Source organism: Chionomys nivalis, chromosome 6, assembly GCF_950005125.1.
Source record: "Chionomys nivalis chromosome 6, mChiNiv1.1, whole genome shotgun sequence".
Taxonomy (NCBI): domain Eukaryota; kingdom Metazoa; phylum Chordata; class Mammalia; order Rodentia; family Cricetidae; genus Chionomys; species Chionomys nivalis.
The window spans coordinates 1480138-1495271 of record NC_080091.1 but is presented as its reverse complement, the minus strand read 5'-3'; the positions used below and the strand labels follow the sequence as shown (position 1 = coordinate 1495271).

Here is a 15134-nt window from a genome sequence, read left to right as displayed (position 1 = left end):
ATACTCAGTGGGACACACACTAGAGAATAATATGGGAGATTTGCCTGGGTAGATAGGCTTGATGTAGAATCAGCAAATCAGATTGTTTGAAAATATTTATTGAGTTCATTCTCTGAAAATATAATAGTTTTATTCAATGTGTATCAATCTCATATATACTGTTATTTTTCTCTTGAATTAACACAATGATTATTTTATTCATTTTAATCCCAACTTAATGTGCCATTTTATTATTAGTATTATTATTGTTGTTGTTTTTGTTGTTGTGGCTAGTAATAGGCCAGTGAGTCTAAATAGAGCTATTAATGGGTAAAATTTTATGGTTCCATCCACTGTGGCAATGGTAAGACACTATTGACATATTTTCACCAGAAGTGTCCTCCCTTTTCCAGTGACACTCAACCTCCAATAATGTCATAATGTTTTTTTTTTAATTAGAATGGTTAGGGTAGTAAATACTGGAGAATGGAAAGTTTACCCATGACCACTGTACTGAAGAAAATGACTCCTCCTCCACAAGCAACCATTTAAGGCCACTGCCTCTCAAGGAAATCTGAGTCCTTATAATGCTTTCTTCTCTCCAGACAGGAATGTTAAAAAGTTCACTTTTATACAGGTATTTTGGAGCTGTATGCATTTGTTTCAATTAATATTTGTATTGATGCTTTATACCCAGAATCCAGCATTTACACTTAGTCCTCCCAACCCTCTGAAGCTGTATGTTTCCTAATTTCTCTCACACACTGTTCCTGGGTTTAGGAGGTGAGACAGATATCCCATTGAGGAATGCACTTCCAAATCTCTTACTCTAAGACCTTGGTTTTTTCAATGTACATACAGATTAGTAAGTTATAGAATGACTGCAAATGCTGAAGTGCCTACTATAAAGATACCCAAGTGTTCTTTTAAAAAGCCACGGTGTGGTTTCCAGAACTGTGAATGATAAAGGAACAGAAATAATAGATCATATTCTATGAAACTTACTTCTGGTATCAGAAACTATCATTATCATTATTATTATTATTATTATTATTATTCAGTGGATTAGAGAAATCAGTAGTAATGCAACTAATGGTAAATCAAGGAGGAACTATACATTGAAGTAAAAAATAGCAGTATCCTCAGCATCCACAGTGTTTACAATTCACCAAAATTATGGAAGATTTCAACTGTAATAAGAGAGGAGGAGATGGAAATAAGAAGAGATGGTGTAGGAATGAGGGGGGAAAGTACATGGATATTATACTGGAAAATAGAAGACAAAAGTACACTATGGAAATACACAGGAAAGCCAGGAAAGCCAATGAAAAATACATAAATAGGCCGCCCTTCCTGGCCCATCATTGACCTTGGCCTAACAGCAGGGCAGAATCGCAGGTCCCTCCCCAGACATAGCCCTGGGAGGTGGCAGCACTTTGTGGCCAAGGCGGCCATGAGCTCGCCCCCCGGCCAGCCCCATCATCCCTGAGGCCGCCTGTGCCCGCCGGACGCACCAAGGCTCCACTGCCCCCCACCCTGCCACCGCCATGTTCGCGCAAGGCTTCCAGGACTACATCGAAAAGAAGTATCTTAGCGCCTTGGTGCCGGAGGAACTGCAGAAGCTGGCCTGGGTCAGTCTGGTGGGCAGTAGCGGCCCCTCGAAGACCCCGCTGTGCCTGCTACTGGATGCCAATAACTTCCTGCACCACCTCTATGGTGGCTTCTACACCGACTCGGTGAGTGGCGGCCAGTGGAACCATGCGCTCGGCTACATGGTGGCTCTGGCCAAGGCCTGCTTTCGTGGCAACAGAAAGCTCTTTGTCTTCTTCATTGGCGCCCCGGAGAAGGCCCGGCTGCACGAGTGGTCAAGCGGCAGGGCAACAAGGGCCAGGGGGCACAACAGATCCTCAGCCACGTCCAGAATGAGGGCACGCCACTACCCAAGGTCTGGTTCTTGCCACCCACAGGTGTGCATGGCCCACTGGATCTGCCTGGCGCTCATCCGCTTCCATTTCAAGGTTGCACAGAGCATTGAGGATCGCCATCAAAGTGATTGGCTTCCAAAGAGAGAATGGCTTCCATGGCTCGGTGGCGTAAAACTCTGATTATACACCGGGCAACATCCCCTACGACATCATTGCCCATGCCCTGAAACTGAGCCACAGTGGGAAGAGTCTCACCATAAGCCAATATCTGATGCACAAAGTTGCCAAGCAACTTGACCGGAACCCAAATCGTTTTCCTATTTTTGCTGCTCCATTAGGAAACCACATACTACCTGATGAGGATCTGGCTTCCTTTCACTGGAGTTGACTTGGTCCAGAATATCCACTCACCTCACTGAAGGTCCGAGCCCACCAGCTGTTTTTGTCACCCTGTGATGTGGTGATCAAATCCGTAGCTGACTATGTCGGCAACATTCATGACACCTCTGACCTGGATGCCATAGCTAAAGATCTTTTCCAGCATTCACAGTCTAGAACAGATGACCAAGTCATTTGGTTTAAGAGAGCAGTCAGATATCACTCAGCAACTAGCAAGCCTACGCCATTTCACCCTCCACATTACTTAGCCAGAACAAATCCATTTGGATTGTCTGGGATGGTGCCACCATATGTTACCCCTAGATGCTCAACAGTCCACACACTGCTCTGCAAGCAAAGCCCGCAGTCCCACAGGAGCCCAGCCCACGGGGCGGCCCAGGCCAGGGTCCATTTCCATACAGCCTCCCTGACCCTGCCCTCGCCCTGGATACTAGCGGGAAGAACCTGACAGAGCAGAACAGCTACAGCAACATTACTCATGGGGGGAAGCACACACCTCTGTATGAGCGCTCCTTGTCCATCAACCCAGCCCAGCATGGCAGCTCCAGGCATGTGGATTCGGCCGTCTTTCCTGCCTCTTCTACATCATCATCATCAGACAATGATGAGGGCAGTGACGGGGCAGCCAACCACATCGGCGGGAACAAGATTACCTGGGAGAAGACAGGAAGCTATGCGGAGTCCTGGCATGGGGAGACCCAGGAGACCAAGTGAAGGCAGAAGGTTCATCCACTGCCTCTTCATGAAGCCAGCTAGCTGAAGTCAGAGGGAGCCATATGGGCACTGTCCAGCCAATCCCGTGCCTCCTGTCCATGCCCACCTGGAACCACACCTCCTCTGTTCCCGTCGCACCTGAGGTGCTGAGAGTGGCTGAGCACAGGCACAAGAAGTGACTGATGTACCCTACACCGTCCACGTCCTGACGAAGGGTGAAATCAAAACTGCTGTTTCTACTGAAGATGAAGTCAACAGAGACCTGCCTCCGCCCGCCCTGCTCTATAGGCCAGTTCGTCAGTATGTTCACGGAGTCCTGTTTAGTTTGACAGAAAGCAGAAAGAAAACCGAGAGACTTGCTTTTAGAAAGAACAGACTTCCACCAGAACTCTCACCAGTGATCATTAAGGAATGGGCAGCTCACAAGCAGTGGAAGAGCTGGCCTTCCAGCCGCCGGCTGAGGGCTTTCCTGGCCTACATGAGGTCTGACACTGCAGCCATGCGCAACCTCGCCAGTGTGCCCACTCACCTCGTGGTGTTCTGCTCGCATTCTGCGGTGTCAGGAGCTGGATGCCTTCCTGGCTCAGGCATTGTCCCCCAAACTCTATGAGCCAGAACAGCTGCAGGAACTTAAGATTGAAAACCTAGACCCCCCCCCCCCCCCCCCGGAATTCAGCTGTCAGCTCGCTTCATGAGTGGAGTAGACATGGCATTGTTTGCCAATGACGCGTGTGGGCAGCCCATCCCCTGGGAACATTGTTGTCCTAGGATGTATTTTGATGGGAAGCTCTTCCAGTCCAAGCTTCCCAAAGCCAGCCCGAAAAAGACCCCACTCATCGACCTCTGTGATGGTCAGACTGAGCAGGCTGCCAAGAGGAAAAGATGCGCGGGAGCATCCTAGAGGGCTCAACTTCTCCCGGCAGAAGCACCCCCCCCCACTCCTGCTCTGCCCTTCTATCCAGCATCTGTGTACCCTCAGCGCTTTGGGCCAGTCCCACCCTCACAGGACAGGCAGGGGCTTTGCAGGAGTCTGTGGCTTTGGAGGCCACTATGGGGAAACAGTAGCAACAGGCGCTTATCCTGCCTTCTGGGTAGCAACAGCATAGGGACACTGTGGAGCCTTCTCAGGCAGTGGCAGCAGCAGGGTTAGCAAGTCCCAGGGTGGAGTTCAATCTATTCCCTCTCAGGGAGGGAAGCTAGAAATAGCTGGCGCCATGGTCGGTCACTGGACTGGAAGCAGGAGGGGTCCCAAGGGCCGAGGCCCTTCCCTCTGCAGGTGGTGTCTGTAGGAGGACCGACAAGAGGGCGTCCAAGGGGCGTTGTTTCCACTCGGTGATTGGAACATTTGGAAGAGGTGGAAGGTACTATGGCAGAGGCTACAAAAGCCAGGGAGCAGTTCAGGGCCAGCCCCTATTGTGCTGCTTCAGCAGAAGTGGTCAAAGAACTGAAGTCGAAATCTGGGGAATCCAAGTCCTCTGCTGTGTCCTCAGAAGGGTCCCTGGCTGAAAACGGAGTGTTGGCCGAGGAGAAGCCACTGCCCCAACTTAATGAGAGCACAGGCGACACCAGGGCCCCAGCCACTCTGAAAGTGCCTTCAACAGTGACTCTAAAGCGTGCAATACAATTCCTCACTTAAATGCACTAAGTACGGACAGCGCCTGCCGCAGGGAGGCTGCTCTGGAGGCAGCTGTCTTAAATAAAGAAGAGTAAACTTATTTTTTATAGAGGGTGAAGGATGCTGGGAGGGTAAGGATTCAGGAATACCTGGGGAGAAAGAGAGCCTGCAGTTATGTACATTTTGTCCTTTCCGTAAGAGGAAAATGAGGACTTTGCAAATTCAGATCCCTCTTTGATATCAGAGATTCAAAACACTTTTTTTTTCAGTTTTAACCAGTTGTAGTAAAAATGCTGCAATAAAACAAAAAAGAGAGAAAGAAAATGAAGAGCATTTGGCTCCCGCACGTAAAATGAAGTACACAAAGTTTTAACTGGTTATGACAAAAACGTAGAGTTGTGTTTCTTGAACTATAAAGGAAACAAATTTTGGCAGTCTTTAAGTATATATAGCTTAAAATGTAATTTTTAGCTTTTGGCACCTTATGTATGCCATTATATTTTATTTTTGCATTACTGTTTCACAATGAAGCTTTGATTTTTATGATTATGAAAGAAATAAGGCACAACCACAGTTTTTCTTTCTTGAATTTCATCACTGTTGATGTGGTTCTTTTGTGTTAAAAAAAAGTGCAACTATCAAAACTAAAAAAAATTATAGAGTAAACTGCTGTTGTGCTGATTTAGAACACACAGTATGTCATACGTACTTTATAAGCAAGTTCAATGGAGATAAAGTTGAAATCATAGAAGATGCAAATGACCTTTCAAAATCAACACAATGTGTTCTGAAACTTCGTGATTAATAGACCATGCATCTGTGGTCAATGAGCTATGTGTTTTTGATCGGATGTAGACCATTAGTGCTACCAAAGTTGGTCCATAACTTTTAAAGTGTGTAGTTACTGTTATGCATGTTATTGCCCTTTCTTCCCTTCTTACCAGTATGTGCCCATTTGCAAAACAAAAATGCTAATAATCAGGAATAGTCCTATAAAAGATGTTAACTCTGTTTAGTCACTGACTGATCTTGCTCTAACCTTAAAATTTTGTGATTATTGACCTCTGTTGCATTTATTCTAATCTCCCCAAATCATCCAGCCATTTGGAATACCGACATCACCCTGGTGTACTCACTGCTGTGTGCATTACTGTTCTTTGTTGCTGTTTTATGCCTTCATATTAGCAAAATATGAAATTCTGTGAAGAAAAACCCTTTGATCTTAAAAAACAAAACACCCCCCCCCTTCTGTGGCAGGAAACAGATTGCTTGTTCTTGAGAAGTTTCCCATCAGGAATTTAGTAGAAGCAGGTATACTTCTATCATTTTGATGCTTTGTTACTGTTTCCAAACAATGTAATTTGAATCAGAATCACTTCTTACATTTCATATACTTCCGATGCTCTTCATCACATCAGTGATCAGAAGTGAGGTGTAACTCCCCAGCCCCTGCCCGCAAGAGCCAGGCAGGGTCTTACTGTAAGTTGAAGGGAGTTCCACCCTAACTCATGGATTGTGAAGAATGAACTGTCATTGGATCTGATTGACTGTCGATGGATTGTGGTGTGGTGTATCCGGAGGCTTTTGAATGCAATTTACAATGCTTATTAAAAATCTTTATTCTTTTAGTATAAGCTGTTTCCAGACTGGAAAATTGTGATCCAGCTGCCCTCAGTCCCCCTGACTGACAGCGGAACATCCTTGTGGTCTGTAATTGACAAGGATTTTTTGTGTTCTTTCTGGCTGGTGGGTCTCCACAGAAGGAGTAGGTTGCTGGGCAAAATAAAGGTTACTGTTCTTCCACCTGAAAAGAAGCTTCGGTGTATCTGTCCTGGCACCCCTACCCTCACCCCCGCCAGTCTTGGCTATCCAGGCTGCGCTGGCTGCAGCAGAAAATGATTTTCCTGAACTGCACATCTACTAGAGGGCTCACACCCCAAATATCTAAAGACAGCAAGTCCATGGGGAAGTTCGTGATCTCTGCTGCTGCCAGTTGTTTGGGGCAAGGAAACTTCTTTTGCAGACCCATGATTGAGAATGAGAGACATTGAAGCTTGCTGTGGCAACCTCTCCTTCCAAAACAAACAAATCAAAATTAAAAGGGTGGAGACAGGGAGCCATTGAAGAGAGTCCTTAAAATTCTGATAAAGATGCAGAAGTGTATAGATCTTCACAAATGATAGGTTTTCCTGTGGCGGAGGGGGCTAGGGAAGGACTTAGCAATCTGGCCCCTCTGAGTTTGACCATAAACCAATAAGTATATGGGAAACACAAATTCTGCTTGGTGTATTGTTTCTCCTTCCCCCCCCCCCCCCCGTATGGGACAAGGGTAGAAGACTAAACTTGGGATTAATGAGAAGAGAGTGTGATCAGTGTACATTGTATGAAATTCCCAAGTAATTAACAAACTTATTGTACGGAGGTGTAGTGATATGAGCGGCAGGGCTGTGTCCCTGACACCCGGCCGCCCGCATGGCTTTACCTGAAATAATTGCACGGAAACTGTATTCTTTTAAACACTGCCTGGCCCATTAGTTCTAACCTGTTATTGGCTAGCTCTTACATTTTGATATAACCCATTTCTAATATTCTGTGTAGCACCATGAGCTGGCTTACCAGGGAAGATCTTAACCTGCGTCTGTCTGGAGTGTGAGAATCATGGCGACTCCTGACTCAGCTTCTTTCTCCCAGCATTCTGTTCTGTTTACTCCGCCTATCTAAATTCTACCCTATCAGAGGCCAAGCAGTTTCTTTATTAATTAACCAATGAAAGCAACAGATAGAAAGATGACCCTCCTCCATCATGGAGGCAAAAAGAACTCAAGAAATTAGACATCAATCAATCAATAAATCCACTTACAAAAAGGGTACAGATAGATATAAATATAATCGAAATACCTGAGAAAAGCCTAAAGAAATGTTAACATTTGAAGCAATTGGGGAAAGGAAAATCAAAACTACTTTGAGATTCTATTGAACATCTGTCAGAATGACTAAAATCAATAGCACAAGTGACAGCTCACGCTGCTGAAGATGTAGAGCAAGGGGAAGATTCCTCAACTGCTTGTGGGGCTTAAAATTTGTATAACCACTTTGGAAATCAATATGGATGATACAAGCATTGTGGACTCCTCATGGAGGCCTTAGCGTTTGTGGGGATTGGATAGGGTGGGGTGCAGTGAGGTAGGGAGAAGAGGAGAAGCTGGCCACTGCAGTGACCGTGTCCTGGGAGCTGGAGGAGGAGATGCTCCAGTCCGACTGGGATGGGGTGGCAGTGTGGTCCCATGTATTGGAGTTTTCTTTTTTTTTTTTTTTTTTTTTGTATTGGAGTTTTCTAAAAACATGAGTTCCTGTTCATTGTTGCATGGATCAAGATGGAAGGCAAGTTTGCCATACCCTGCCAGAGTGGGACAGGCCAGAGGCAGAGGAGCATTCCCAGGAACAGATGGGGACTCCTGTGCCCGACAGATGGAAGCCTCTGCCTGTGCCATGACCCTGAGGAGTCCTGGAGCGCCACAGAGCCCTACCTAGGCCAAGGAGTGTTCCCCTAACTCCACATCCTCTCCAGCAGTCTATAATTAGTGTGTTTGATCTTAGCCATTCTGAAATGAATAAGATGTTATCTCAGAATTGTTTTGATTTGCATTTCTCTGATGGTTAAGGATGTTGAACCTTTCTTTAAATGTCTTACAGCCATTTGAGATTCTTCTGAGAATTCTGTGTAGTTCTGTACCCCATTTTTAATTGAATTATTTATCTTACATGTGGTTCCAAGCTTTGAATTTTCAGATAAATGTTTTTAATTTGGAGTGTCTGTAAAACTCAAAGCATGAAATGGATCATAGTAGAGAACAGACCTGGAGGGAAGTGGGATAGCAGAGGAAATGCACTGTGGAAGGGGTAAGGAAACCTTGCAAGTGGAAAGTTTTCATCAGCGATGGGAGAAGCGTGGTGGTGGGGAAAGGCTTAACCAAAATTAAGCATGGAGGAAAAATCCTTTTGGAAAAATACTACATTTGAAGTCCTTTAAAACTATTTCAGGGGCTGGTTAAATAGTTTAGCATGTAAAGGTGCTTGCTGCCAGGCATATGCTGTTGAGTTTGATGTTGGGAAACCACACGGTAGAAGGTAAGAAAATGATCCATAAAATGATGCTCTGACCTCTACACATGGACCATGGCTTGCCACCAAGCCTAATGAATGGAGTTGCATCCTTGGAAGCCTAAGTAAAGCAACTGAATGAAGGAGCCCTGCATGCGTGGGTAACGTTAGTCCCAAAGATTAAGTTGACTAAACAAATGTTCCAATACTCTGAGATAGTGTAATCTGATGTGAAGGAAGGGGGCTCCTGTCAAACATTACAGGTTGTTGCCAATGTCCTCATTTACACACGAGAAATAGATTGTTGGACCATTCTGAACACACTATACACTTGGGATATAGGACATTTAGAAGTCATGTTATATCTGTGCTGGCCAGTTTCTGTGCAAGCTACTGGATGAGGAAAGTTCGCGATGATTCTACCCATCTGTAAATGGAGCAGTGGGCTAATTCCTGCCACCCGGCTAGCTTTACACCTGAAATAATTACATGGAAACGGTATTCTTTTAAACACTGCCTGGCCCATTAGTTTTAGCTTCTTATTGGCTAATTCTCACATCTTGATTAACCCATTTCTAATAATCTGTGTAGCACCATGAGGTGGTGTCTTACCAGGAAGGATCTTAACCTGTGTCTATCTCGGAGAGGAGAGGCATGTCGACTGAACACACTGCCTCCTTCCTCCCAGCATTCTGTTTGGTCTACTCCACCTACCTAAATTCTGCCCTATCAGGCCAAACAATTTTCTTTATTAATTAAGCAATAAAAGTAACAGATAGAAAGAAGACACTCCCACATCACCCATCTGTAGATCCTTCATATGACAACTTGCCTGGCAAGATATTATCCATGTGATAGTGTGTTGACTCTTATAGGAACAATAAAGTTTGTGATTTGATTTTAGGTCTACCACACAGTAGGGAACTCTTGGCTGGTTCTGTAAACCTGGTTCAGAGCCCAATGACTGAGGCCATGGTGATGTAATATGGAAATCTCTCTGATTCTAGAGACTGGAACCTTTGCTGGACATCACAGCCAGAGTTCATAACATGCTTTGAGGTCATTTAAGATATAAGGCTGCTATCTTACTGTGTACTCAAACTGATTGTTAACCCATTTTTAAGAGAACAATGCAACAATGACCACTACTTTCCTTGGTCTTCCTACATAGCCACCTTGTACTAACTAAACTAAGACTTAACTGTAATCTTAAATTATTTTCTTCTGTCCCCCAAGATCCAGAACAAATGTGTATCATTTGTATAAAACAGCAAACATAGAGGTTGAAAACACTCTTAAATGAATAGTCACCAAATCAGTTGAACACAGCAGCATTACTAGGCAAACATGGTGTTTGTAATGTTTTTTTGTTGTCTGGGTGAGTTGGGATCAGTTGCAGTTATTACCTTCATCCCTTGTAAGACTCCACATATGATTCTGTAAAGTATCCCACTCCTTCCCCAGATGATTCTTATGGGGAAATTCAATAAAATGGTGAGCAACAAAAGGGGCAGACATACATTTACACACAGAGACAGATGTAGGGACAGACAGACATAGGGACAGACACAGACTCAAACATGAAAACAGGCAAAGGACAGACAGACTTCTTCAGAAAGGCACAGATTTAGATTCATGAAACAGACAGAGAAGACAGGGAACATGTAGAAAATTCAAATCTGGAAATGAATCCCAGTGGAAGTGCTTTTATTTCTTTCCTTAATGCCACACTGATGAAGTATTGGTGACCCTGAGTTTATCACTGATGTGTTAAATCCACACACTAGTCCCTCTGTTGTTGTTTTGTTAAACTTACATAGAATCAAGCTGCCTCCTAAGTACTCTCGCTGACACCTATACATTCGAGCAACTGTGATCCCTAATGACAGAGGCGTCTTTAGTCAATGGGCTCTGGTGAATGCATAGACTCACACCTGGCCAAAGTTTAGAGAATGCATAACTGTGCAGTTCTCAGACCTCAGCAGGACATCTGAACCACAACACCCTCCAAGGCTCCTCCAGGACTACTCTGGAAGAGAGAGGCGGAGGTTGTAGATGGTTTCTGTGAAATGGTGTCAAGGACACAATGATCATCACACACAGGAAGGAGCTCGTAAGGCCCCATCCTCAGTGAGGGACTTTTCTGACTTAATGTGTGCTGGGGGATGTGATTCCATAAAATTACAGGAAAAGGAAATTTAGGTAAGCAGCCACACTTTAACTCTTTGGATGTTAAGGCCAATAGAGTAGTTTGGGTGGTGTTTTTTTACTTATGTTAGAGTTGAGTATGGAAACCTCAACAAGGCTGGTCTGTGACTTAGAAAATCCACTAAAATTCATTGACGCCTATTATTGAACTCCAGTTCCCAAAACTGTAATGGCAGGCTCAGATACCCAGAAATGGGCTCGACCTGGACTTTGGAGGATTTTTGGACGATAGATAAAAGCCAACATTCCTTAAAAACTTGTGAAGCTAGTTCCTCTACCCAAAGGTGTCATTTCTCTTATCACTGGAAGTAGGGAATGTTGGCTGCCTGTGGTGTCTATTACCATAATAAGGTAAAAGACTGGCCTCCAGGCTCCCTCAGTAGCACAAATACCTGCTGTACAGTCCAAAGCCCATGCTAGATCTTCTACCCTCCTGCCCTTTCCTAACCTTCCTCTAGTTCAGAAGCATCCCTACTTCAGCTTCTCATTCTCTTTCTAAGCCTATCTCTCTGTCTCCTCCTGTCTCTATGTTCCTCCCCTCTCTGTGTGTCTCCTCCTCTGTCTCTCTCCCTCTGCCTCTCTGCTTTTGCTTCTTTCATAGTCAGGTGTTCAGCCAACATCTATTCCTGCTCTGTCTGATTTGATATGCCACTATCTGTTCTATATCTGATAGGTATTATTGAAGCTTTCTCCTTAAACATGCCACCAAGACATTATCTCAACAGTTTGTACAATACCAAGAAACAATTTAAAATATTTTTATAATATATTTTAATGAAAAAACTGTTATAACCTTATATACTGAAATCAATATATATGGTGTCAAGAGATATTTAACATTAAACTTTATAAATTTTCTTAAATATTCCTGAAATTGTCATTGTTGTCAGTAGTAGCTCCTCATAGGCTTCAGCAGCAACTAGAAAGAAAAGCAAGAATTATCAGTAGTATCAAGAACATCATTGGTGGCAGCGACAGGATGAGCAGTAACAGAGGCATCACCAGTAGAATCTTATGTAGTGTCAGGTCACAATGAATGTCATTGCAGTTGAGAAGTGGTGACAATGTGGAGTCTCATTTCATTGGCTTTATTCTCACGTGTTGCTTCCTTGGGGGTGTTTATTTCCAAAATGATGCTATCCACATAAGTCACAGTGTATGGACAGAGAAAATAGAAATAATATCTAACAGTTACATTTCTCTGATTAGCCATTCAGACAACACAAGTTCCATGTTAGATGTATTTTCAATATGATTGGAAAAGATAAGCATTTTTTCTAGTTTTAGGTAATGACTAAAGAGTCCTAAATATAGCACAAAATTTATTTATGATATGTATTGGAGCCAAAGAGAAATGGATTTCTAGTGCATAAATCAGCATCTATTTTAAACCACTGCTGTGGTCTAACTTACCTTGTTAAACTCATTTTAATGCATGTCATGTGTTAAATTAGGTTGAATACCCACATCATCACTGTTGACACAAATTTCAGAAACCATATTCCTGTTGTTATCATGAGCAGTGCCATGGTTGCTTCCCAAAGGGGCAGAAACTTGGAGTGAGTTGCATAGTGGGTGTGTTCAGCTGGATTGGTAGCACTGAAATACTCATTAGCACTCTGAGGGTCGAAAGTGTCACCTGGAACATGAACAAGTGCAGATTCCTGATCAGTAGTGAAGCTACCACACTTGTGTTCTCTTCTAAGCAAGTTTCAAGAACAGGGTCAGAATGTTGCCGAGGGGGAGAGAACGAGGAGGAAGGAGGAGAAAATGGCATTCACAGATTACAGTACCTACAGCTAAGCTGCAGCCCAGCAGGGCTACAGTGCTTACACAGCCCAGCCAACTCAACGATATGCACAGACCACCCAGGCGTATGGGAAACAAAGCTATGGAACCTATGGACAGCCTACTGATGTCAGCTCTACCCAGGCTCAGAGCACTGCCACCTACAGGCAGACTGCATATGCAACTTCTTATGGACAGCCTCCCACTGGTGATACCACTCCAACTGCCCCCAGGCATACAGCCAGCCTGTACAAGGATGTGGCACTGGTGCTTATGACACCACCACTGGTCCAGTCACCACAACCCAAGCCTCTTGTGCAGCTCAGTCTGCATATGACACCCAGCCTGCCTACCCAAAATGGCCAGCAGCCAGCAGCCGCTGCACCTGCAAGACCACAGGATGGTAACTGCCCACTGAGACTAGTGAACCTCAATCTAGCACAGGGGGTTATAACCAGCCCAGCCTAGGGTATGGACAGAGAAATTACAGATAGCCCCAGGTACCTGGGAGCTACCCCATGCAGCCAGTCACTGCACCTCTACCCTATCCTCCTACACATCCTATCTTCCTCTTCACAGCCAACTAGTTACGATCAGAGCAGTTACTCTCAGCAGAACATCTATGGGCAACCTAGCAACTATGGACAGCAGAGTAGCTATGGGTCAACAAAGCAGCTATATGGGCAGCAGCCTCCCACTAGTTACCCCCCTCAGACTGAATCCTAAGGCCAGGCTCCAAGTCAATATAGCCAACAGAGCAGCAGCTACGGGGAGCAGAGTTCATTCCGACAGGACCACACCACATGGTGTCAGCGGCAGGAGTCTGGAGGATTTTCCGGACCAGGAGAGAACCAGAGCATGAGTGGCCCTTACAACTGGGAGAGGAGAAGGAGGGGATTTAATCATGGAGGCATGAGCAGAGGTGGGCGGGGAGGAGGACGCGGTGGAATGGGCTCTAGAGAGCGAGGTGGCATCAATAAGCCTGGTGGACCCATGGATGAAGGACCAGGTCCTGATCTAGGCCTTCCTATAGATCCTGATGAAGATTCTGACAACAGTGCAATTTATGTGCAAGGTTTAAATGACAATGTGAGTCTGGATGGTCTGGCAGACTTCTGTAAGCAGTGTGGGGTTGTGAAGATGAACAAGAGAACTGGGCAACGCATGATCCACATCTATTTGGATAAGGAGAGAGGAAAGCCTAAAGGTGACACCACAGTGGCCTAGGAAGATCTGCCAACTGCCAAGGCTGCTGTGGAATGGTTTGATGGAAAAGATTTTCAAGGAAGCAAACTTAAAGCTTCTCTTGCCCGAAAGAAGCCTCCAAAGAATAGCATGTGGAGTGGCATGCCACCTCGTGAGGACAGAGGGATGCCACCACCACTCCGTGGAGGTCATAATAGCCCAAGAGGTCCCAAAGGACCCATGGGTCACATGAGAGGCATTGGAGGAGACAAGGGGGCTTCCCCCCATGAAAACCATGGGGCTCCTGAGGAAATGTCCAGCACTGAGCCGGAGATTGTCAGTGTCCCATGCCGGGCTGTGGAACCTGGAGAACAGAATGCAACCAGTGTAAGAACCCAAACCTTAGGGCTTCCTCCCTCAACCCTTCCAACCTCCTGGATGTGATCGTGGCCAAGGCGGCAGTGGTGGCAGGCAGGGAAGAAGAGTTGGACTGTTGGATTGTGGTGGTCCTGGAGAAATGTTCTGAGGTAGCAGAGGTGGAGAGAAACGTGACTTCTGAGGTGGCCATAGCTTGGACCGAGGTGGACGTGGTGGAGAAATATGACATGGTCCTGGGGGTCCTCCTGGATCATTGATGGAACAGATGGAATCAAGAAGAGGTGGACTTGGAGAACATGGAAGACCTGCATAAATGGATGAAGGCAAGTACGGTCAGGAACTTAGAGACCGGCCCTACTAGAGACCTGCAGAGTTGCATGGATGACCAGATTCATTTTTTAAAAACAGAAAATGTTTTAATTTTTAATTCCGTATTTATAATGTTGGCCCAACATCATGATTATTACTGTCTGTACTTTAGTATTTTCACCATTTGTGAAGAAACATTAAAACAAGTTAAATTGTAGTTTGCTGAGTTTTTTTTTTTTCTTTGAAAGATCGTTGTTTTAGCCTTAAATATGGGAACTCTTGTGAGCATACTCAGTATCATTGTGGAAAACCAAGAGGGCCCCTAATTGTAACAAAGTTCATGGTTGTGATTGTCTTCAAAAACATTTCAAATGTTTATTAACTGTCAAAAAATAATGTTGCAGAGGGTCAATGGTGTTACCAGTGTGCCTACCAGGAGCAAGTTCAGCATCAGCATGTGGTCTTTCCCTTAATGCCCAGTGTAAGTCCTGAAGAACGGGTGTGATCTATTGTGGTGTCGTGAAGTGTAATAT

At 44.9% G+C, this 15134-nt stretch overlaps 2 pseudogenes; both read left to right on the top strand.

The window, feature by feature from the left end:
• The first annotated feature begins 1526 nt into the window (after positions 1-1526).
• On the top strand, positions 1527-4727 carry LOC130876317 (constitutive coactivator of PPAR-gamma-like protein 1; annotated as a pseudogene).
• Positions 4728-12711: 7984 nt separating this feature from the next.
• LOC130876103 (RNA-binding protein EWS-like) lies at positions 12712-14653 on the top strand (annotated as a pseudogene).
• Positions 14654-15134: the final 481 nt, after the last annotated feature.